This window comes from Ambystoma mexicanum, chromosome 6q (genome assembly GCF_040938575.1).
Source record: "Ambystoma mexicanum isolate Mex_15411 chromosome 6q, UKY_AmexF1_1, whole genome shotgun sequence".
NCBI classification, from domain to species: domain Eukaryota; kingdom Metazoa; phylum Chordata; class Amphibia; order Caudata; family Ambystomatidae; genus Ambystoma; species Ambystoma mexicanum.
The window spans coordinates 667,638,922-667,662,039 of NC_090937.1; the positions used below are offsets into that span (position 1 = coordinate 667,638,922).

Below are 23,118 nucleotides of genomic sequence, written 5' to 3' on the forward strand. Positions count from 1 at the left end.
CACAATGATTCTGAAAATAATATGCTTGTTTTTGGGAGTACTGAGAAATGTCTTAATGTCCACATGTTGTCTTATCAGAACTGGATAAGACTGTAATATGAAGGTGAAAAGATCAATAAATTAGAGGTGCCAGACCTGCAGAATATTGTTCCCCAGAAAACAAAGGGTGCATTCCGGAGCCATGACAAATCTCCAATATGGTTCTCCAGTTCTCTTATTCCATTGAAAGTACTTTTTTCTCATCAAAACTATAAAGTTCACAAGGGGGTTGAGAGGGATTGTATGACTCTTGCCGCTTCCCAGGTTCAATTCGTTAACTACTTTTTTGGATGCCAATTCCTCTAATTTAGCTTCTCTTTGAACCAGAATAGGGGCATGAACTGTTTGTGAAATTGTCTATAGGGGATATACCTAATTTTGTGGTGTTTTGCTATTGTGGTAAAATAGTGGTAGGTTTCACTGTAGTAATGCATTGGTGTCTTCCCTATCTAGAATGGTATTACTCCCCTCAGAACATACACTAATATCTGTATTCCATCCCGGGGCCTCACAAAGTAAAAGTTACTGGACTTATTACACTTGTATTTTGATAGTGTCACTGCTTTTTCCCAGCAACTTATCTACGATGCTGGGCTAATGTCTTGATGGCAGATCTGTTCAGCTGTAAACATGCAAAACAACATACTGCACACTCGCACACTTTCTAACTACAAAGCCCACAATAGATCATTCTCATTAAAGCATTTACCATTAGGCACTTGGCTGTATGAGCAGATTAAATACAATGACCCAAATGCCGTGAAATATCAGAACACAAAGTGATTTTTGTAATGTGTTTTTATCATGATAGATAATTTACCAATTAGATACTGCAAAAATCATACATGGAACACATTTGTCAGTGCGAATGTGGAGAAGAAGAAAACAAAGAAAAAAAACACTATTTCAAAAGGCACAACTCAATAATAGAATGGACTGTAGTCAGCCCAACCCGACCTTGAATTACAGGACTTCGCAGAAGTTACGCTTCATATAAAAAATGTGTAATTTTATAGCTGCATGCACTTTTGACATTGAAACATTACAAATGAAATGAGTTTCCCCAGGCTAACTATGAAACCGCATCCATTCAGGCATGCCCTCTCTTATTGACTGGTATGTTCACCTTAAACTCTGGCGTGATCCTTTCTCTGCTATCTCTGGAACACCTCTCTCTGTGGGTTTGGCAGCCAAAAGAGGTGGTGCGACCTACCCGCTCTCCGGCATCTCGCAGGAATGAAACGACTTCGGAAACACTTCTGAATGAGTGCGATATAAATGAAATATCATGTCATATGCCAGGATAACTGCTTCCCCGGTCCATCGCCCGTCTCCTGCTATCTCCCAGGAAGTTTCTGAAGCTCTGCTCTGCCAGTCCCTCTACACCCCCCCTCTCTTGCTTTTAAAGGTTAAACCTGTCACTCAACAGAATCCTTCCCCTTTGACAATCATACCACTGAAACCCATGTGGTTGGATCACAAAATGATACATTACCTACCTTTTGGCTTCCTGGCTTACAATTGTGCCTCTCAGCAAAGCATATTCCTTTTTCCCAATTTGTGCCATGTTGAGAAAAACTGCATAGCCAGAACAATGTTTGCACATTTTAACTCTATTGCAGAAAAGCACCCACATTCAGTTAATCTCATCTGAATCCATTTTGCACTGATTTGTTAATGACAGGTTACCAGTTGTGGGAAGGGGTTGTTAATTGATTTGTTCATATTAGCATTATGTACATAGTGCTAACCAGATAGTTGATCTGTTTACCCTGAAGTAGACCATTTTGAAATATGTGCCAGTGTCAGAATGTGTGCATTTCATTTACAATGTGCACCAGCCATTCCTGATGCTTGCATTTTCTACATAAGCCCCCTACCACTATCTATTGCTTCCTCTGTGTGTCATTGCCCTCAGTGCCCCTAGATATTCCCTCTTTTTTTCTACTGCTGAGATCCCCCGGGTCATCACTACAAGAGAAAAACAAACCCTTTAAAAGGTATGTGCTCCCAACTGAAATGCCAGATTTGAAAATAAATACTATACACATTAAAATCCAGGCATCATAAATTATATATATCCCCCAGCTTCATGCAAACAATCAACATTCCCAATCATAGATACAATAGTGATATTTCAATACATCAATAAACAGCGTATATTTTTTAGGTAATGTTATTTTTAATCAGATCGCATCATCATTTATCAGTGGTCTGATCTTCAAATTATTATTTTTTTAATGATATATTTTCATCATTTTTTTAAGACCACTTTTTTTAAATAGATCTTTATCTTTTTTATTATTATCCGATCACCATCTTTGAATATATATTTGTTTTCATTATTTCTCTTTTACTGATGATCCAATTATATAAAGTCTTTTTTTAAGTGTTTCAGGCACAATTACACCATCAAAACTTCCAGACAACATACAACACATCTCTGGCATTTACCTAAATACAAAAGAAAAAATGAAAATAAAATAATATATATATTAAAAAACTGTGTGTGTCCTATAGCAAGAGAGCTTGTGGTACTATGCCACAGGTATATGTGGTCCATTATCCTTTGCACTACCAAGGCACATAAAACTGTCATTGGTAGAATTCCTCTAGTCCGGCACTCTATGGGACCTTCCCCTAAGGTGTCATCTGCATGGCATCTCAGGCTCCTTATCTTCACCCCCCCTTTTTCGGTCCGGGGCTTTCCCAGGGTATCCGATCCCATGGCATCCTCCAGTGGTCCAGTGCTCCAAGAACCCAGAGATGACGAGGCAATCAATTAGTTATCTAGAGTAAAAAGAAAAAGACAAATTAAGTACCCAGCACAGTACATTTTTTATTCCTCTTTCACTGGAACACCTAAAAATAAATGCATCATTATACTAATGAAAACATACATATCATATCATGTAACCAAAAGAATTTCACAAAAACACACCTCCCCACATTACATCTGCATACCAGAATCCCATTAATACTTCCCATGTATGACTGTGTACCTTAACTCCCTGGCAAGGACAACCTTCCCTCCTGCACTTTATTTTTTACCAGTTTCAACTTGTTCAAGCCTCTTCACCTCATGTTTCAGATGGAATGGTTTTATTTGATTTACATGGACAAACTGTTCCACAGTCACCTCACCCTCCTTTTTAGCTATCCTGTACACTGCGGGCAAGATCTTGTCTATTATTTTGAATGGTCCTTGCCATGCTGCAAGAAAGTTCGAGTTTTTATGTTTGCTCTTTCCAAAATTGAACTTATAAACCTGATCTCCTACCTCATACTCCTTTACAGATGTTTTCCTGTCGTAATATGTTTCTGCAGCAGCCTTCTCCAGATTCGGCTGCACAAATGCAAATGCATGTTGTAAGTGCTTCCTCAACTCTTTCACATATTCGTGAATTGTGGAGGCATATACAAGTGTCTGCTCATGGGTCTTGTAAAGTAAATGCTGTGGCAACACCATTTTTCTTCCTGTCAGTATTTTATGAGGGCTGAGATTTGTTGATTTAGGGGGAGTCAATCTAATGGCCATCAATACTAAAGGCAGTTGAAGGTCCCAGCTAGAACCTGCTTCAGCCACAAATGTCTTTCATGTATCAACAATTGACCTGTTGTTCCTTTACACCCCACCTGAAGAAGAAGCCCGGTATGAAATGTATAATTTCCTTTTCACATCCAATATCTGTCAAATTTTGGCCATTAATGCACTAGTGAAATGACTTCCTCGTTCTGACTCTATCCTTTGTGGTAACCCAAATCTTGAAAAAATATGATTCACCAGCAATGTGGCTGCCGTTTGGGCACTGCAATCCAGTGCTTGAATGCACTGCACCCATTTGGACATTAAAACAAACTACCGTTAACAAATATTTGGTTCCTCTGGCTGATCTTTTTATAGGCCCGACATAGTCGATTTGCAAATCAGACCATGGAAGTGTCAAACCTCTTTTCATTAATGGTGCTGTATGCGAAGATGAAGCGAGTTGAAATTATGGACATACTAGACACCCTGTGGTATATAGTTTAACATCTTGGGACATGTGTGGCCAATAGGCATAATCTTTTAAAATGTCCAAAGATTTCTGGCAACCTATGTGTCCTGCAGTTATCGCATCATGTGCATGATGTAACGTCAGTCCCCGAAATGACAAGGGCACCACCCATTGGATTTGACCTGTCACGGATTCCCTAATTATCAATCCATCTTGTAATCTAAATCTCTTTTTTTTTAACCACACCCTCTTCCTCTTTCCCTTTACAATCTTCTTCAGTTAGGGGATTTTGTTCTTCATCTGACAGGTGATCATAGAATATGCCTAAAATTGAATCTTCCCTTTGCGCTTTGATCAGGTCCTTATCTGGGGTATCAACACTCCATTGCACTACAGGCTGTTCAACTACTTTTGGAGATTTGGAGCGTGCTATTGCATCTATCTGTATTTCACCAAGTAGGTGTTCAATAGGAAACAACTCTCCTATTACAGCTCCAATTTTGGCTAACTGATCTGCCTTGTCATTCCCCTCCTTGTCCTCACCTGGTGTCTTTAAATGGCCTCTAATTTTTCTCCAATATATTACCAAATCATTTCTGAAACAAGTTTGTCTATGTCTTGAATCATCTTGCTATGTTTAAGGGGTTTTTTGTTATAGGTGAGCATGCCTTTTACCTTCCAGCCAGGTAAATATTCTACAAAACGATTTCATGCATAATCAGAATCAGTCACTACAACAATCTCTTTTAGCCTGTTTTCAACTACAGTAGCAACTGCTTTGTAAATAGTGGCCAACTCTGCTACCTGACTACTTCTCAACCCAATCCTCAGGCTTACTCTTGGAATGTTGTCACATTTAAACCAGATATTTCCTATTCCTGCTACAAGCTCTTTTCCTGTGTTATTTTCTACATGTTATGCACAACCATCTACATATACAGTTGGTAAATCCCTACATACTGCTCATTGAATGCCTTGTGTATTCAAAATCATCCAAACTTGATTCTATCTCTGCTTCATCGGGTGCACATTCGGCCGCACAATCATGCAAATCCGCTAACCCTTGGACAACTGGGTTCTTTTTATTTTGTCCATATTTTACCTCAACAGGAAATCCCTGTAACACTAATGTCCAGGAAGTAATTCTGGATTGCGCCAAAATTCCCTGATCTTATTTTCTTACTTTGCAGAAATTGCAGGTGTTGGTGTTTTGTTTCAATAATTACTCTTTCCCCTTGAATGATTGGACAGAAATGTTGCAACGTCCAGACAGTTGTTAAAAGCGCTTTTTCACATTCACTGAATTTAGTTTCAACCTCTGATGAGGCCTTTCTAGCATATGCAATAGTTTGGTTATTCACATCATGCTTTTGATATAGTACTGCTGACATACACTGATCAGTGAAACCTATCGCTACAAAGAAGTACTGGTTCTTTATGAGATATGCCAGACATGGCTCTTTCATGAGACATTCTTTTAGCCTGGCCACCGCTTCACATTGCTCTTTTTCCCACTTCCAGGGCACACCCTGCTTTAATAAACTTGTTAAAGGTTGTGTAATATCTGCATCATTCTCAATACATTTCCTGTTATAACCTGTCATCCCTAACTAACTTTTTAATCATGTCAAATTAGTAGGATCTTTCAATTTATGTATTGCCTCCACCTTCTTCCTTTGTGGATTTAACCCATTGTCAGTCACCTCATGACCTAAGAAGTTCACTTTCTTTTTACACTATTGCTCTTTCTGTAAAGATACCATGGCTCCAGCCTTCTGCAACTGGCCAAGTACATGTCTAATCTCATTGAAATGATTCTTCAGATTCTCATTTTAGTTAGACTATCATCTACATAAACTATTGTTCCACTTTCCACTGCATCTGGGTGCGCCTTCCTCAAAAATATTCAGAATTCACTCCCACTATTGACATATCCAAAAGATGTCCGGGACCATGCATTTTGGGATTTGTCAAAAGAAAATGCAAACATATTTTGGATATATTCAGCCAGTGGCACACACCAGTAACCAGCTGTAAGATCTAATCTGGTAAACACTTTTGACCCATGGAACTGTGCAAGACCTTGATCAATAAATGGAAGCAGCCACCTGGAAACAGGTACTCTCTTGTTTAACTCTCGTAGGTCTGCACACAAACGCCATTGGCCATTAGGTTTTAACACCCCAAAATGGGAGTATTTGATTTGCTGTGAATGATCCCTCTGGATTCTAAATTCTTAATTATCTCAGCTAATGATTCCCCACATGCCTGGGGAAAGCGACATTGTCACACAAATACTGCTTCCCTAACAAGTCCCTCTGGTAATGTGGCAACATGCAAATCTGTTAGGCCACAATCATACACATCTTTGGCAAAAACGTCTTTAATTTCCATAAATATTTTCCTCAACTGATCCTTTTCTTCTTCATTTGTGCATGCGTTTGCAGCCTGATCCTGCTCTTCTACCATTTTTGAAAATTCGGAGAAGTCCTCTAACAGAGGAACCTCTGTACTCTCCTCTAACTGTGTGGCTGTATCTCTATAGATAGTTGACACATTTTAATATTTTGGAATATTGACTTTCATCTCAATATGCTGTGTTTCTGTTTTATCTTTGTTTACATTAAATAGGATGCAATCATCTCAGTGACAGCACACTGGGCCTTATTATAACAGTGGCAGCCACGGTGTGAATGGTGGCGGTAAGGCACCAGCACTGTTCATACCGGGCCGCCACATTACGGGTTCTGCTTGTGGACTCCTGACAGCCTGCCAGGTCTTATCTGGTGGGCTGTGGACACCCGTGAGCAGAACTCGTGATTGCACTGGCACTGTTATCAATGGTGCCGGTGCAACCATGCTCCCCACCTCCATTCTGCCGCATGGGGCAGAATAGGGACCGGCAGTCCGGCATTACCACCTCCCACGAATGGGCAATTACCTGCCCACTCATCTCGTAATGGGCTAGTTATTGCCCAATCGCGGGAGGCAGTGCCGGTAGCGAGCATGGCGGTAGCCGTGCCTGCCATACAGGCACGGCTACCGCCATGCCCGTAATAAGGCCCACTGTCTCACTTGATTCATAAGGATACACAGACTGAATTTTAAACGTTCCTTTAGGTTGAGAAGCCAATGATTCCTGAAACTCACCCTGCACATTCACATATCTTTCAGGAATATTCCCAATCACTGCATTACTGAAATCTGCAGTGTAAGGAGATCTTTGTATTGCCATTCCTAATGCTGAGTTCTCCTTTAAATGAATGTCCTGGCATCCTTTATTGTCCACCAGAATTCTAATGGGTCCATCCCCAATCTCTACCAGTGGTGTATATTCACATTCTAGCCCTTTTGTCTTTCATTTGGTGGGAACTGTCCCCTATATTGATTTCCATTTTCAATTAATCTATCCACGTACCGTGGTCTTTCTTGGTGGCCATATACCAATGTATTAGGATCAAACCTGCTTTGTGCCCTCAGTGTCTGGAATGGGCCATTGTTCCTTTGATTTTGATTGTTATTCATGCCTGACATATCGGGTCGGAATCCTACTCTATGAGTATCACCCATGTATCTAGGACTAATGTAAGTCTCTCTATTGCTCAGATCAACTGATTGGAACATAGGAGTTTGAGGTGGCGCCCTATGTGGTGGCGTGCCCCTCTGATTAGGTGTCATGTTGTTCCTTGCCTTGGTTTGGGTGGCATTTTTGCAGATTTTATCTCCATTATTGTTGATTTAGATTCTTTAGATTTCAATTTTGTTTCTCTATTCCTAGACCCCCCTCTCTCTGACAATAGATTACCTCATACAGTTTGGTCCCTTGTTCTACTATCCATTCTAATGATTTTTCTCTGTCAAATTCACAAATTAACTGCGATATAATATCTTTTTGGAGACCAGAAAAGTATGCAGTTTGATATTCTACAGACTTAGGGTTAAGACACATCAGAACAGGAAAATGCTCTTTTTAATTCTTGGAGGAACTGTCGAGGTGACATATCTGGCTTTGCTATATTTGTATATGCTGCTTTTTTAGCCTCTTGCATCGAATGGTATGGTAAGAAATGATGTCTAACCTCTTTCTCAAAGTCTGGCCATGACAGGTTTTCGTGCTCATTGAGATCCCGAATGACACTAGCAGCTGCAGAGTCAAGCGTTAGGTGAAAGTACTGTATATACTGTCCCATAGGTATCTGAAGGACTTTAAATATATTCTGTACTGTCTCTAAATGGTATTCCATGCAACAATCACCTCCCTTTTTGAATGGTTTAATCAAAGTTTTGATTGATTTCATTATTTTGATAGGGCTACTTGGCACATACTGGGGTGCATTATTCTGCTGCCCATTTCTTTTCTCTGGTGGGCAGAACTGATGGTAACCACCGGCGGGTGAATTAAACCCCCCAATGGGCTATAATTAGGCCTAGCCACAGGTATAGCTATCGGTACAGTGTTCGCTCAGGCAGAGCTGGGGCTAATCTCAGATCCATTAAATGTAGTGCCCCGTCACTTTTCCTGGGATTTAAATCTAAATATTTGCTGTTCCAAATCTTTGCACTGATTATGAAGTCGTTCTGCCTCCTGACAAAGGTTAGAGTTCTCATCACTAATTTTATTAATCATGGCCTGCAGTTCACTTATTTGCATTTGGCACTGGTCAAACCCCATGTGCTTCTTGTCATTCTCCTCTAATATTGTAACCATTTCTTTTTCTAGATCATGAAATTCCTTATCTTTCTCCATTATTATTCTTCTGAAGCGTTTGCATTTCCAAAATGGTTTCATCCTTGTCTTATTGCTTCCATGACCCCTTTTAAGTGTATCAATTCTTGTCCACTCCTCAAATTGCTTTTTCTTCTGATTCAACTGATTATCCATATCACTACATTTAGACTGCATCTCTATGTTAGATTGCTCTAATTACAATTTTTAAACACTTTATTTGCTCAACTGCATCATCCAAACTGGCCTGTCATTTATTAATTACTTCAGAATCATTCCCCAGCATTTTTAAAGACCGCTTTAGGAGAAACCATAGCTTGGCGCACAATTATATTATGCTATTCTTTTCCCCATTCTTGTCTGAAGCTCTAAAAAGTCTCAGCAGGCAGACATGCACAACACTCCCTTCTTCAAAAATGTCCTGCAATGACTCCTTCTGCACTTCTTCACATATTTGGTCCCTCCATAAAACTGCATGTTCTGATGACCACACCCCGTGGGCAAAGAGTTTTGCCTCAAGGTATTTCGCCAGCTCTGAAAAGTCAGCCCCAATTTGTGACATGGTGATGCTGTGCAGAATACTACAATATCACTTCACAGAGAATTAATTCCCTTTTTAAGTGCACAGAATGGCTGTACGTAATACACTGCCACGCCCAGTAACTACTTTAAAGTTTCCACAGGCCAACACACCATAATATGTAGGTGAAAACATCAATCAATTAGAGGTGACAGACCTTCAGAATATTGTTCCCCAGAAAACATGGGGTGCCTTCCGGAGCCATGACAAATCTCCAACCTGGTTCTCCAATTCTCTTATTCCATTGAAAGTATTTTTTCAATGGGCATGAACTCTTTTCTCCCCAACCTCTAGCTTAAATAGAAAGTGTGAACTACTGGATAACTCAAAATATATTTTCTTTATGTCATGGATTTCATGGACTTGACCTTAGTTTGCCACCATACAGGCATGTTCTTCCCCGAGATCAATTTCATGTGGATTATCTCAGGAATGTGTTGGAATAAAAAAAATAAAAACACACTCAGAAATCAAATATGGAATAGGTGTGTCACCCTTCTTGTCTGACTCTTGTTTCTCCCTGCATTCAGAGAGCAAGACATAAAAGCTTTTACAAGGGAAGATACATGTATTTTTTCTGGGCTTTCACTAAATAGGGTTTTAGTATGTTCAAATTGGACCTTTTGTCTAGGGGCATCTTGTTGAATTTTAATATTGTCAGAAACTGTTTCTTTGATTTTTATGCATTTTTCTTTAAAGGTGTCAACCCACCTCTGAAAGACAGAACCACTAGCTGTCTGCACTGCACTCTCCTCCCTCCCAATTGTATTTTGTTTTACTTCAAGAGATGAGGAATAGTCTTGCTTTCTGTCAGGAGTATTTTCATAGGTAATAAAATAATCTTCCCCTAGGGCTTGCCATATATTTTCCCCTATAACCCCTTTTTTCTCTTAACGCTGGATATTGTAATTATGTTCAGGTTCCTCCTGTTATGGTCAGGCTGATGGGGCTGCTTCACCCAAGGGATTATTTTGTGGAATACTGGAAATGGGAGTGGCCTGTTGAGGGTATCAGGTAATATTATCCCCGCCAATAATATCGCCATATCTATGGTCGTTGGATAAGGCGATAGGCCATATTATTAGTGAGGATAATTTATGGGGTTATTGGGACCAGGGGTTAAGGGGGTGTCCCCTGCTCTATTCAAAAAATGATGGGGTTTCAGGGGTGTCCGCCGCAGGTTCCATGTCTTAATATCGCTGCAGAAATATGGCGATATTTTTGAATGGCAATATTTTTGCGGGGATATTAACACATGGAACCCTGTTGAGTCCTTCACATCTGTCCAATATTCTCAGTCAATTGTTTTATATGATGCTCCAAAAGGGAAATCTTTTTCTCGCCATCTGGGCTACATGGATATCTTTGATCATACCGTTGCTGCTCTCTAGAGGGGTAGCTGTTCCTTCTAGCAAATAAACTGTTGCATGGTTGAAAATTTGGAGTTGTAGGATTGATTTCTGCGTCTCCACTCATCCTGGTAGTGGGACCTATTTTCTGGAACCTAGAAGGCGAAGAAAGAAAATTGTTCTGGGAATTTGGATTTGGGGGAACGTTACTTTGATAAGTTGGATTTGGATGAAAATTGCCTCTGTAACTAGCACTTGGAAGAGGTGTTGGATTCCTTTCCCATGGGGAATTTTGATTTAAATCTCCTTTGAAACCTGCTCCTTGATTTCGGTTTCCCCATGTGGTGGTGGAGTGTGTCTTGTAATGAATGCTGCAGAGTCATCAGTAAACCCCAACCTTGGATCTCCTCCCATGTGGCCAGGGGAAGGCAGCCTGTATCTGATCCTTACCCTTGGAGAAGTGTTGTGAGGGAGAACCACATGGAAAGAGATGACTATCAAAGGGAAGTGGTGGCTCCTTCAAGAGGGATGCAGTATTCATCTTCTTCTTCTAAAGATGAGAGTCCCATAATTTCCAAATACCTAATGGCATGCTGTCACTGCACTCGTCTCTCCCATGAAACTACCCAAAGAACATGCTATGAAAAGTCATCTAAACAGCATAAGGTTTGTACCTTGGGAGATCAGAATTTAAATATAACATTCTCTGATTGTATTGATTCTGTCTCAGGTAAAGGTCCAAACCCAATGTTAATGGACACCTGAGTGGGACTTTTAAACTCAGGAATGAGTTACAGATGGAGAGATACGCAGACGGAGTAGCTGAGGCAGAGGCAGTCCTCATTGCTGAGGTGGTTCTATATTATAAATTCAAAGCCGACAATAACGTGGCTCAATACTGCAAAGCTGAATGATTTGTATTTCTAAAATGCTGAAGGCACTGAAATGACAATTGTCCTCCGCTTTCTGATGTAGTGTTAGCAGGGGACACCCCTGCAACCTTCGTACCCATAATGCCAAACTATCGGAAAGATGGGACACCCCCACAGCCCCTGCTTCCCTTTTTTGGCATTTATGGATTCAAAGTTTCTGACCATCCCGAATGTGCACAAAACTCACATTCTGCATTTCTTATTCATTCTTTTTGGGTAATATGTGCTGAGATTGCAACAGAAGCCGAAGGAGGACCACTAGCTGATGCCGACGTGAGAAGTGAAGGTGAGCGACATTGCAGAGTATGCGCAGCAGGAAGTGGCGTCAGGACTAGAAGCCCAGTCGAGAGTGAGATGTGCTCCGAACCCGATGTGTGGCTCTTCAGTGTGTGAGAGGATGCAGAGGACCAACAGAGCTGACAGAGCACCAGAGAAAAGCAGTACAGACCACTGAAGTTACACAGGAGGTGGTAATGGAGAGAGCAAGAGGTCCACCGCAGCAGCAGACATTGAAGCAGTAACACTAAAGAAGACCAGTGAGTTGGCCCGAAGTTATAGGTGACTTCCATGGGGCACTCCTTGCTGGGGCACACCATGCAGGACTTTTGACTGCAAACAATAACTTTAAATACCAAACAAATAAAAAGAGGCCACAAAGTCACAATTCCCCTTTTATGGGTCACCAACTGGGAGTAACCTGAAACCTGCATTGCCAACAGTCAAGAGTCTGCAAAGAAGTAGTAAAGAGATGACAGGGGCGCAGTTCACTTTCATGGGACACACACTGGGGGAAACCTGTAACCCTTATTGCAAACAGATAAGAGGCTACAAAGAAGCAGTACAGAGGCAACAAGGGTACAATTTTATGGGATAACAACTTAACATGGGGAAACATGTAAACCACAATAACATGAGTCAAGAGACTATAACGAGAGGCAGCCATTGTTCATCCATCCTCACATAGGATACGGGTGTAGATTATCTTAGAACAAATATTGCCAAATCAATTGTAGTTGTAGGAGTTTTTCATCCTGACAGGTGAGTGAACCAGGAAAGGGATCTGTAGTAGTTAGTCCTAGCAGGCGAGCGGACCAGGAAAGAAGATGTTTTGAAGCTGTATGATAGTGGCACAAAGGTGTGATGGTAAGACATTGGGCCTCATTACGACCCTGGTGGACAGCCGTGCCTGTATTACGGAGTCGTTTTTGATTGCCTTCATTTTTTCATTCGGGTGTTTCACAGGTTTTGGTGATTGGCCTTTCTTTCGTTTTTTGTACTTGGGTCCAACCTACCTCAGAGTCAGAGCCAATACTAGAAACTTCTGCCTCCCTGTGATGATGTTGAGAATGCCTGCTAGACAAACACATCAAAGGTTCCTCTCTCTTTCCCTTTTCAAGGGACACAGCTGGGTAATTTTCCCAGTATTACTTTTGGGGGGCTGGTGTAATATGTATTATCTCAACTGCAGGGTAGTCTGTAAGGTTACTTCCTGTCTCCATGGTAAAAAGGGCCTTTAAGAATATACATCCTTGGCTCTTTCTCTTGCCTTTCCAGGTCAGCAAGGTCAGCCAGATGTTTTTTCTGTTGAATAAGCATCTTCAGTTCCAGTTCCCTCAACTCTTCCTGATACTCGTCACTTCTCTCATATGATTCATGGACATTTTATTTTCTGCTCCTGTCCACTTCTGGTATGTTCAGTGGGCCACGCCCCTCCTCTTTCACTGGTAGGTGACAAGTCCCTCCCCTTTTGATAGGGAATAAATCCCTTTCTGGTCAGAGAAAGCACAGGAAGGGGGAGTTATATACCTTGCAGTTTTTAGTTATTTGGAGGCACCAGGATTACTAATGCATCTACATGGATGGGGAATATCGGGGTGATTAAAGGAACTCTCAGGCATAGGCAAGTCATTTCTCCTAGCCACGTCTCCTTTGTGTGTGGCATTATGACTCTAGGTTAGTGAGGTCAGTCTTTTATCAGTCCATTTTTGGTTCAATTTCTCATTGCTGTCCATTTCAGCAATCATCTGCCATTTACAGTGGGTACGTTGGTCTCTTAAATCACACATACTGGCAAGCTACCAGCGCTTTGCTGTTAGAAGTCAATAGCTCATTCTGGTTTTTCACTCAACTTTGAAGGAACTTATTTTTTGCTGGTAGTCCTTCAGTATGTTTGGGGTCTTTATTCCTAGCTTGCCAGTTCAAAGTGTCTTTGGCTAGGGCCCCTTTTGTTGGTCAGTCTCTGCTTGTTTAACTCATTTTTAGGATCAGAATGTCCTCTTTTATTTTGACCAAAGCAAGTGCAGAGGCCTCATTCAGGTCCTCGTGTGAGCGTGCCCGCTTTATTTGTTCATGCAACTATTATTTCTCCAGAGATAGAGCATCTCTTTCATAAGTTAGGTTCTTATAACACATAATTCATGATTTGACTGATTAAAATCTGTTTGGGAATCAACCTCACTTGTTTGAAAAATAATTTGACATTTGCACCTTTTAACTCTTTAATTTGTTCATTTTAATATCACTTTATTATATAACAGGCCATTACTGTATGCAGATCGATCATTACATTTTCCCTGTAATATATTTTTCGCCTGTAGTCATTGGTCATATGTGTCTTTGATAGCCACATTTTGGACATCACTGTGTTATTTTTATTCAACGTGGACCTTACTGTTGCATTTCATGCAGGATAACTTGTTGCTGTTGAACAGAGGTCTTGTGTGACTCCAGTGCCTCTTGCAACTTCTGAATATCCTGCACCATGTGATCATATAGTCTTTGGATGCTCATTAACTCCTCAGAAGGAAGCCTTCTGGGCAGCTTACTGACACCACTGTATTTCAGCATCCCTATCTGTAACCCTACCATCCACCAATTGAAGGTGAAAGAACAAATCACCAGATATGTGTTTCAGTTTAAGGGTCTCCTTATTTTTTGTGTTGCTATTCTGCCAGTCAATTCTAACTTCCAGGCCTCCAAGTCTTTGGCTGCCCATTCCCTCCCTTATTATAATTTGAAGAGCAAACAGGCTTGGGTCATTTCTATATCAAACAACATTTAATTCAGCAAACAAAGCACAGTATTCTTTCCAACATTTTTCTAGATTCTTCAAAACAGTCCAAAACAATTACACAGCTAGTGAACCGTCAGTATAAACCTATTTATTTTATATTTATATTGAAAACCCCTTGACTCTTTGGTGAGATTGCAACACCAATCTGTGCTATTCCCCACAATCAAACGACCCTCACATAAACCTGTGATCTCATCGTTTATACAACGTACTATTAAAGAATATAGGTAGTACAGGCACATGCTAATGACTGGATCCCAAACAAGCCCCCAATCTATCAAATATACATTTAATTTAATTGGGCGGCAACTGATTCAGCATGATTCTTCACCTCACCCCAAACAAGACCTGCACAATTTGGATTATTTCTAGATTGTGTAACAGCCATTTGAAATATTGCTCCAACAGTCTCATGCACAACAATCACATCCCACTCTTTGGAACAAAAATCAAACTGGTTTGCAAATACGATTGTCTGTTTTATCTATATATAAAAAAAAAGAATTGAGCCAGGTAACTTCCCACTGAAATTACATGGAAGTACACTTGTGGCACGGTACAATGAAGCTGTTATATCAAAGAGTCATGCGTGAAATATCTATTATTGCAACTTTTCACCATAACATTTCCAATAGACTATGCAAAAATATCACCCATTCTAAGTTGACACCAACAAGACTTCAAAATCAAAATCAAACTGTCAAAATCATAAAAACTCTAGAATAGGTTATCCAACTAAGCTATATGTCCTAGCCGCTAACTCATTGGTGATTCTTAATATTCACAAAATGTTGGACAAATTAATCAATTAATGGGATTCTTGAAATATAGTCCAGAATATGCGGGGACAGTAAACAATACTCACTGTTGATTCTTAATGACCCAGTCCCCCTTAGCAACAATCGCAATTTGACTGTTTTTCAGGGAAATAGGATTCCATTACTTTATTGACTTTGATATTCTCACTGTGCCAGTTCTTTGAGGTTCTTACTTTCAATCTGTTAGACCCATTTGTATTCAATGCCACAGAGTGTAGAATAGATCATCTGCCAGGTTTGCACCAATGGCTTCTATTTTATTTATTCCAGTTCCCCAAAACACATAAACCTGGGACTACATTCTGATTTCCAGTGATTTAAATGTGTCATCAGTGTGCCCCAAACATACCTTTAAATAAAAAAGGTATATGGGATTTATTTAAATTTCATAAAAAATAAGTACCATTTTGCAGAGCATATATTCTCACAGAGCTTCTGTACCTCTCGAATTCAGGAAAACAGGCAGCGAACATCAGATGGTACCAGATAATGTACTTACTCTTTGGTAACCTGTCCAAGGATATGGCTCTCAAGTCCCTCTAGGTCTGGGCACTCTGTTCTGCTCTGGGATCCTTTCTGCATTCATTCCCCCTGTGTAAGGGAGATTTATCATTTGTATGCTTCATCGCCTCTCTTAGTGAGACCCACATCACTTTTTCCTGGACTTCTGGACCGTTTTCTGAAATCCTGAATGAATGGAGCCTTTTACAATCATTCATTCTTATGGGCTCTGTCCTTTTGAACTCTATTCTTTGTACTTTACCTGTCTTATGGAGTCTATTGTCCCCCATAACTCTTAAAGGCATCTGTATTTTACTATTGCAACACACAGCTCCTTACCGCAGTGCTGCTGGTGACCCTCGGGGTCCTCCTTTGAGATTCTTTCCTTTATCCTAGAGTAACTACAGTTCTTAACGATAGAGAGATACTTAGTATCTCTCCTGAAACGTTATGTGGCGTTCCAAAGGGATACCTAGTATCCCCCTTCTCTCTGATCCTGTGACTTTTTAGTCACATAGACAATTTTCTAGTTATGGCTGGTGGCAGTGGACGTATTCTACCAACTATTGTGTAATATTTGTAACCCAGGCTATATCCATAGCCTTGGTAGTGCACAATAGGGGCACCCAAGTACTAAACTTGGGGTCTCCCTTTTTTTCACCATTACTAGCGTGGTTGTCCTTTGTAAGCCCTTCTTATACCATTCTGGCAGGGGGGTGGCCTGTGTGTGCATTTTGCCTTTGGCGGGATGCCTTGGGTGTCCCCGCCTAGGCTCCAGAGTTTCTGGGCTGGTAGGAAGTGGGGAGGAGTTTTCCTCCCGCCTGTCGTTTGTCTGCCAAAGTGCCTGAATGGGACCAGCTCCCACTGGGGGTCTAGCTGTCCTGATTGGACAGCCACACATCCCTTTCTGTAAACTGCTGAGTGTTCGAATGGATTTCTGAACTCTGTGCTGGTGAACAGATGTTCAGGAGGCCGCTCTAGTTTAGTGAAAAAGGGAACACTTTTGTGAAGTTAGCCATGACAATTCAAGGTAGCTTGGAGAACAGTCAAGGCTGTCTCAAGAGTAGTGGGGGTGATCTAAGGTCTTGGATGAGCACAGACAGTAGGACACAATCATTACTCTTAGACAGTAGTATATCAGAAATATGCAATTTATTAGGCCCAGAACAAACACAGGTGAATAATGAAGAACAAGGTAAAACTATTACTTAAACACACACTAGGTAAAAAATATGTGCAGTCGCGTTTTGGTCAATGCAGTAAAGTGCAGATTCCTGCCAAAACCTGTAAGAAGGGAAACCACACAAAATTTATCACAAAAGCCAACTCCAGAAATGGATATCCCTAACTTAAGAAGTGTAGGGACAATGGGATTTGGCAAGAAGGAGCCTTGAAGTGCGATCTAGCATTATCCTAAAGCTCAATCCAAAACTCGATGTAGCAATGCTCCAGCACGGGTGCCAATGGACAAGCTGGTCAGTCCACTGGAGGGCCCAGGGACACTTCTGAGAAGACTCATTTGCAGGGCACCAAGGAGACATTGCAAGTGGTTGGTCCCACCACTTAAAAGGGTTGAAGCACCTTTGCAGGTCTTCCAAGATTGAGTGCAAAGCAGTGCTCTACCGGGACAACAGCAGGCTCAGGGTGCCAAACCTTCTCTGGTTCCGGACAGTCCCTGGATCTGCTTCGCTTCTCAGGATACTTGGCTCTGTGTAGAGGTCGATTCGGACCTTAGGGTGATCTGCGGGTCTGCATTCAGAGCCTGTTCTCATATCAGAAAGTCCAGTGAGTGCTTGCACCCCAGCTGGCCAATGAGGAGATCTGCCCCACTCATTCATGCTAGCAGTGGTCCAATCAGGGACCACTGAAGCTCTCATGCACACCAGCCATCCTGGCACCAGCGGTGTGGATTGGGACCAGACAGTCTAGCCCACTTCCTGGGTACCCACACACATGACATACATTAGCCAGCGAAAAGCGCCAGCTTTCGCGGGTGAGTGCATGCCCAAATAAGGACTCCCTGGGTCACAAAGAGCAAGGGGAAGGCCAAATGACTAAATGGCCAAAGGAGAACACAAAAGACCTCATGCCATGGCCATGACGGACACTAGCCACAATCATGAGCCAAACGCGGTAGGTAAGCGCAGTATGGCTCTGTAAAATATAATAACAATACACGGAAAGCTTCTGCTGCCACCAGTCTACTCCTAGGCACATTGTCCAGCTATCCAAAAAAATCCTTAAGGGATGTACTTTGTGCACTGAAATACAGTTGCCAAAAGTGGCAAAAAAGTCAAAAGACTACGGAAAACAATGTTTCCCAGTACTGACTGTCAGAAGGACAAGTCAATTTCCCCCAAACAATGAGCGAAAGCCCAGTGGAGCGCAGCTGAAGGCTGTGCTTCACTGTAGGAAAGTCAGGTCAAGAGGCTGAAACAAAATAAAAAAAGTTGGGGGGGGGTCCACAAATATAGAGGGAAAACAGAAGTAAGTGAAATTTTACCTAGCATTGTGGAAGATTGCTAAGGAGTGAGTGCTGCAACTGGATAAAAGGCCAGGCTCCTAGAGTGAAAGCCAAGTCGACCATTGGAAGCTGAAGTAACCAATGAAGAGGATGGCCAGAGATGACTGCAGACTCTTTGCATTACAATAAAGCGACCACTGCTATCCTGATCCTGTTTTCCACGCGACAGACGAACTCCAAAGAGGACGACGCCTTCATTTTGACTGGTGAGAACAACCATTCCCAAGACAAACCTTGATTTGAGCCACCTCCTGAGGTCCTGTGAGTTTCCAGAGCTGTGAAACTCTAATACCAGGAGACCTGCTGCCCATTTCGAGTGTATTATTGCGGAAAGGCCACATTTGTCCAAGTCTTTGCTGAGCCCACAAGGACACTCCAGAGACACAATCAAACTCATCCAGACCCCCTAAGCAGAGTGTGGGACTGCACGAACCAATAAAGGTTGACCGGGCGAATTGTCCTTTGTTGGTGCTGCAGAAAAAGCTCCAAAACCACAGAGTGACCAGAGATTGATGATTGCTGTGCCAAAGGTCCTCCCTCAAGACTGCTGCTGAGAGATCCTGTCCATTGTCCTCCCTTTTCTCATCAGAAACAGGAATCCGGAGGTCGGGGACAGTGCTAGAACATCGAGGAGAATCCTGTCACAATCTTTTCTTCAAACCTTATGTACTGTGGAGAAAAAGGTATTGCTTACCTTATTCCAGAAAGTTGCTCCAGAGCATTGGAGTGCACATAGAGGTGTCCAGGGCACCCCCTCTTACTTCCGACTCAAGCCGCTGGTTGTGTCCCTATAGCGAGTCCTTTAAAAGCGTCTCCAACAATGGGTAACCTCCCTGCATCTTCTTTCCTAGTGACTAGAAAGTATCCACATGAACTTTTGACATCTGCTGCTTTTCAAGGCTTTAACCTCTCCGAACTGCATTTTAGCTAGTGTTGTATTTATTACCAGCCTTTAGCAGTACTGGCGCTCTCCAGTTTTGATTGTTTTTATTGAGAGGTAAGCTGCAACCCGGGTTTTGCTCAGAGACTGGCCTACACTATGACATGCTTGAATAGATTAATAGTCCTGAGTTGCGCTTTGCCTTAAATGATACAATATACTCCTTGTTATGAATACAATTAAGCCTGTTTATTATAATACATTTTTCAAAAATAACCTTTTGAATCTTTGAAATTCTCTTTATGGTCGGGTAGATGTCAAAAGAAAAATCAAGGTTCAGTTAGAATTCACTGATTGTTTTGGATTAAAGTGTCTAACCTCGACACGTGTTTCCCTGATTTTTAATTTGAGCGGTTCTTCAGGAGGTATAATTGCAATTGTACATTCAATTTCAAATGATAAATTCCATTCGTTGCAGCTTGTATTAATTTCATACATGCAATTTCAGGTAATGGATTCTTTTGTTGCCATATGTGTGAGTTTCACCCTGAAAATCAAAAACAGAACCGAGGTGTGGGTCATGTTTTTGTGCAATTAAATTTGGTTTCCAAATTAAAAGTTGTACTTACTATTAGCTACCTATTGGTGTTTGTATCATGCTGTTGGATTCAAATGGGGATGCTGGTAATCTTAATGCGGGTTGTATATAGTATTCCTACAATAAAGCACAATTGTTTGTGTATGATTATTATTGTGCTTGAATTTTGGTAGGGTATACATTGTTATGAATCAACACGTTGTGCCCATAATTACACATTTTTTGAAAATGCTCACCCAGCGTTCGTCACACGTTTCGATTGCCATGGTTTTAAAAAAAATGGCTGCTTTATCGGAATGTCGTCAACGTGTACGGCAACACAATGATGTCATGCGTACACGTGCAGCGGCCATCTTAGATTGGGAAACAGTGTCCCAACGGGATTTCCCTGCTTCAAATAAGATAATAGTTGCTAGATCTGGGGATTATTTGAAAAACGAAAGCTCAATCAATTTGTGTGAAAAAGTCCGCAAATAGGTTCTGTTCCTGATCCAGGAGATTTTGTCTAGATGTTGACCCTAATGGCCACGATTGCCCAACTTTTAGGGTTGAACAGTTTGCTTGTTGAACTTCTAAAACATAAATCAAAGATGAAAGAACTTTATTCATGTAGATGACATCAATCAAAAGTCATTAACAATTTTGCAATTTTACATTTAGCTGGTAAGGGGTCTGAATATGGACAATTATATTAATATTTATCCACAATCATAGAAAATGGAATAACTCCTGATCGAAATTCAGGTCTGAATGGCAAGTATCCATGTTGCAAATCCATTTTGCTTCTCGCTTTCTTAAGAGTTGTCCTAAATTGCCCCCTATAGGAGGGGGATGTATTTGTTCACTGCCAAAAAAACCTAGATCACTGAATGGTTCTTTGCTATGGGCTTTCTGGAAATGCATGGCTATGGGTGATCTTGAGTCTTGATTTTGAATAGCTCTAATATGCTCTCCAATTCTTGTTTTAAGGGGTCAAATTGTGCTTCCTATATAGGTTCTGTTTTTGATTTTCAAGGTGAAACAAATTCACTACCTGAAATTGCATGCATGAAATCAATACAAGCTGCAACAAATGGAATTTATCATTTGAAATTTAATGTACAATTGCAATAATACCTCCTGAAGAACCGCCGACATTAAAAAGCGGGGAATCACTTGTCGAGGTTAGACACTTTAATCCAAAACAATTAGTGAATTCTAACTGAACCTTGATTTTTCTTTTGACATCTATTCGACCATAAAGAGAATTTGAAAGATTCAAAAGCTTACTTTTTAAAAATGTATTATAATAAACAACCCTAATTGTATTCATAATACAGAGTATATTGTATCATTTAAGGCAAAGCGCAACTCAAAACTATTCATCTATTCAAGCATGCCTTTTAGCTAGGATTGCGTTTTGGACTTTAAAATACTTGCTGTGCAGGGAAATTACCTCTAGAACCCGAAGCTCTATTAAGATAGCACTAACTAACTGTTTTCCTTCCCAGAATCACTATCTTATATGTGTATGCTGAGTAAATGCAATTACTGTATTCCTTTGTGGATGCGTGTTATTACTGATAGCACGGTAGACCTGTCAATTGAAACAATTGTAAGCAATCAGCAACTAACAAGTGGCCCTTTGAAAGTATTGTAAAGTCTATCTATGTGTGTTGGTTTATTGTGCCAAGTATTTAACAGTGACTCTTGTGTAAATATAATACATCTATATTTTAATATAAATCTATATGTACATGTTCCTTGATGTGCATTACTAGCTATGTGCAGTGTACTTACCTACAGCTCACATCTTACTCTTAGGATAAGCTTGACTGCTCTGCCACTCTACCAAGGTCTCTGAATAGTACAGACTGATACTAAGAGTTGGGGATCTACAACCCACTGAGATAGCTTACTAAAGTCTTACCTCCAAGTGGGACTTTGGGAAAACTCCCCTAACACTGGTGTTACAGCGGGTAGGATTTGTGTAGGTTGGATTACATTGACTCCTGGTTGTAGTGTATTTCAAATAATCCATCCTCAAGGCTACTGTACTGTAAAGTACCAAACCATGTTCACCATGCAATGGAAAACTATAAGGCAGAAGCACTTATATCTCTTACTGTTGAAACACTGAAAGAAATGTGTATAGATGCATGTTTTGGTACTAAAGGAAAAAAGAAGAGTTAATCCATAGCTTATTTGATTACCAAACTGTGAGTAGGGCTGAAACCCCTACACCCAGAATTGATCTGGAAAAGAATGATGGTCAAAGTTTAACCCTCAGCCCTCAACTTCCAGAAAGTAAGGCAGCTGACGATATGGATATTAATGTGATTCATGATCCACCGTCCAACCCTCTGTCTTCACCCCTACCTGTATCTAAAATGTCAGCTGAGCTGGTTGAGAAGATAGAAAAAATTAAAATACAGTTTGAATTCAGGAAACCGTAGATTCAGTCTGAGTTGAGAGACAAAGAAATGATAAAGAAACTCTGACTCGGGGGAGAAAAAGAGATGCAGTAGGAGCTAGACATGAAAAAGATGTCCCTTGGTTCCACTTCTGTTTCAGAGCCCTCCCTACCAGACCACTCCAGTAGCAGGAAGCCTCCTCTCCTCAAAGATTTGGTGATTTAGCAGGATGCAAAAACTGATATTCTTGATTAGCTGAGTACATTTGAATTTACATGTATAGTGCAAGGTATGTGTGAAAGCAAGCGTGTTCCATGCTTAATCCCTGTGTTCCCCCAGAAGGGCTGTGATGGAGTTGAATGATATTGATAGAAAAGATTACCAGTTGGTAAAAACTCTCATAGCCACATTTGGGAAAGACCCCTTCCAAATACCTTAAAAGGTTTAGGGACCACAAGAAGAGGGATGGAACCTTTTGGGCCATGTGGTACTTTGAAAGCCTGAAAAACTTAGATGAGTGGATTAAGGGCTACAAGGTTAGCTCTTATGAAGGCATGAGGTGTCTCTTCATGCTGGAAAGTATTTCTGATACCTGTTCCCAAAAGCTGAAACAGCACCTTGCTGACTCTAAGGAACTGGAACCCTAGAAGCTGCCAGTGGCTGCTGACTTGTGGGTGCCCAACAGGGCTACTCACAAGGATTCTGGG

The 23,118-nt window shown here is 41.0% G+C and overlaps 1 long non-coding RNA gene across 1 annotated transcript in view; it reads right to left on the reverse strand.

The window, feature by feature from the left end:
- Window positions 1-819: 819 nt before the first annotated feature.
- Window positions 820-23,118, reverse strand: part of LOC138516208 (uncharacterized) — a 36,773-nt gene continuing 14,474 nt past the window's right edge. Inside the window, exon 2 of the long non-coding RNA XR_011282247.1 lies at window positions 820-2,829. This is a non-coding gene — a long non-coding RNA (uncharacterized lncRNA). The remainder of the gene's footprint in view (window positions 2,830-23,118) is intronic.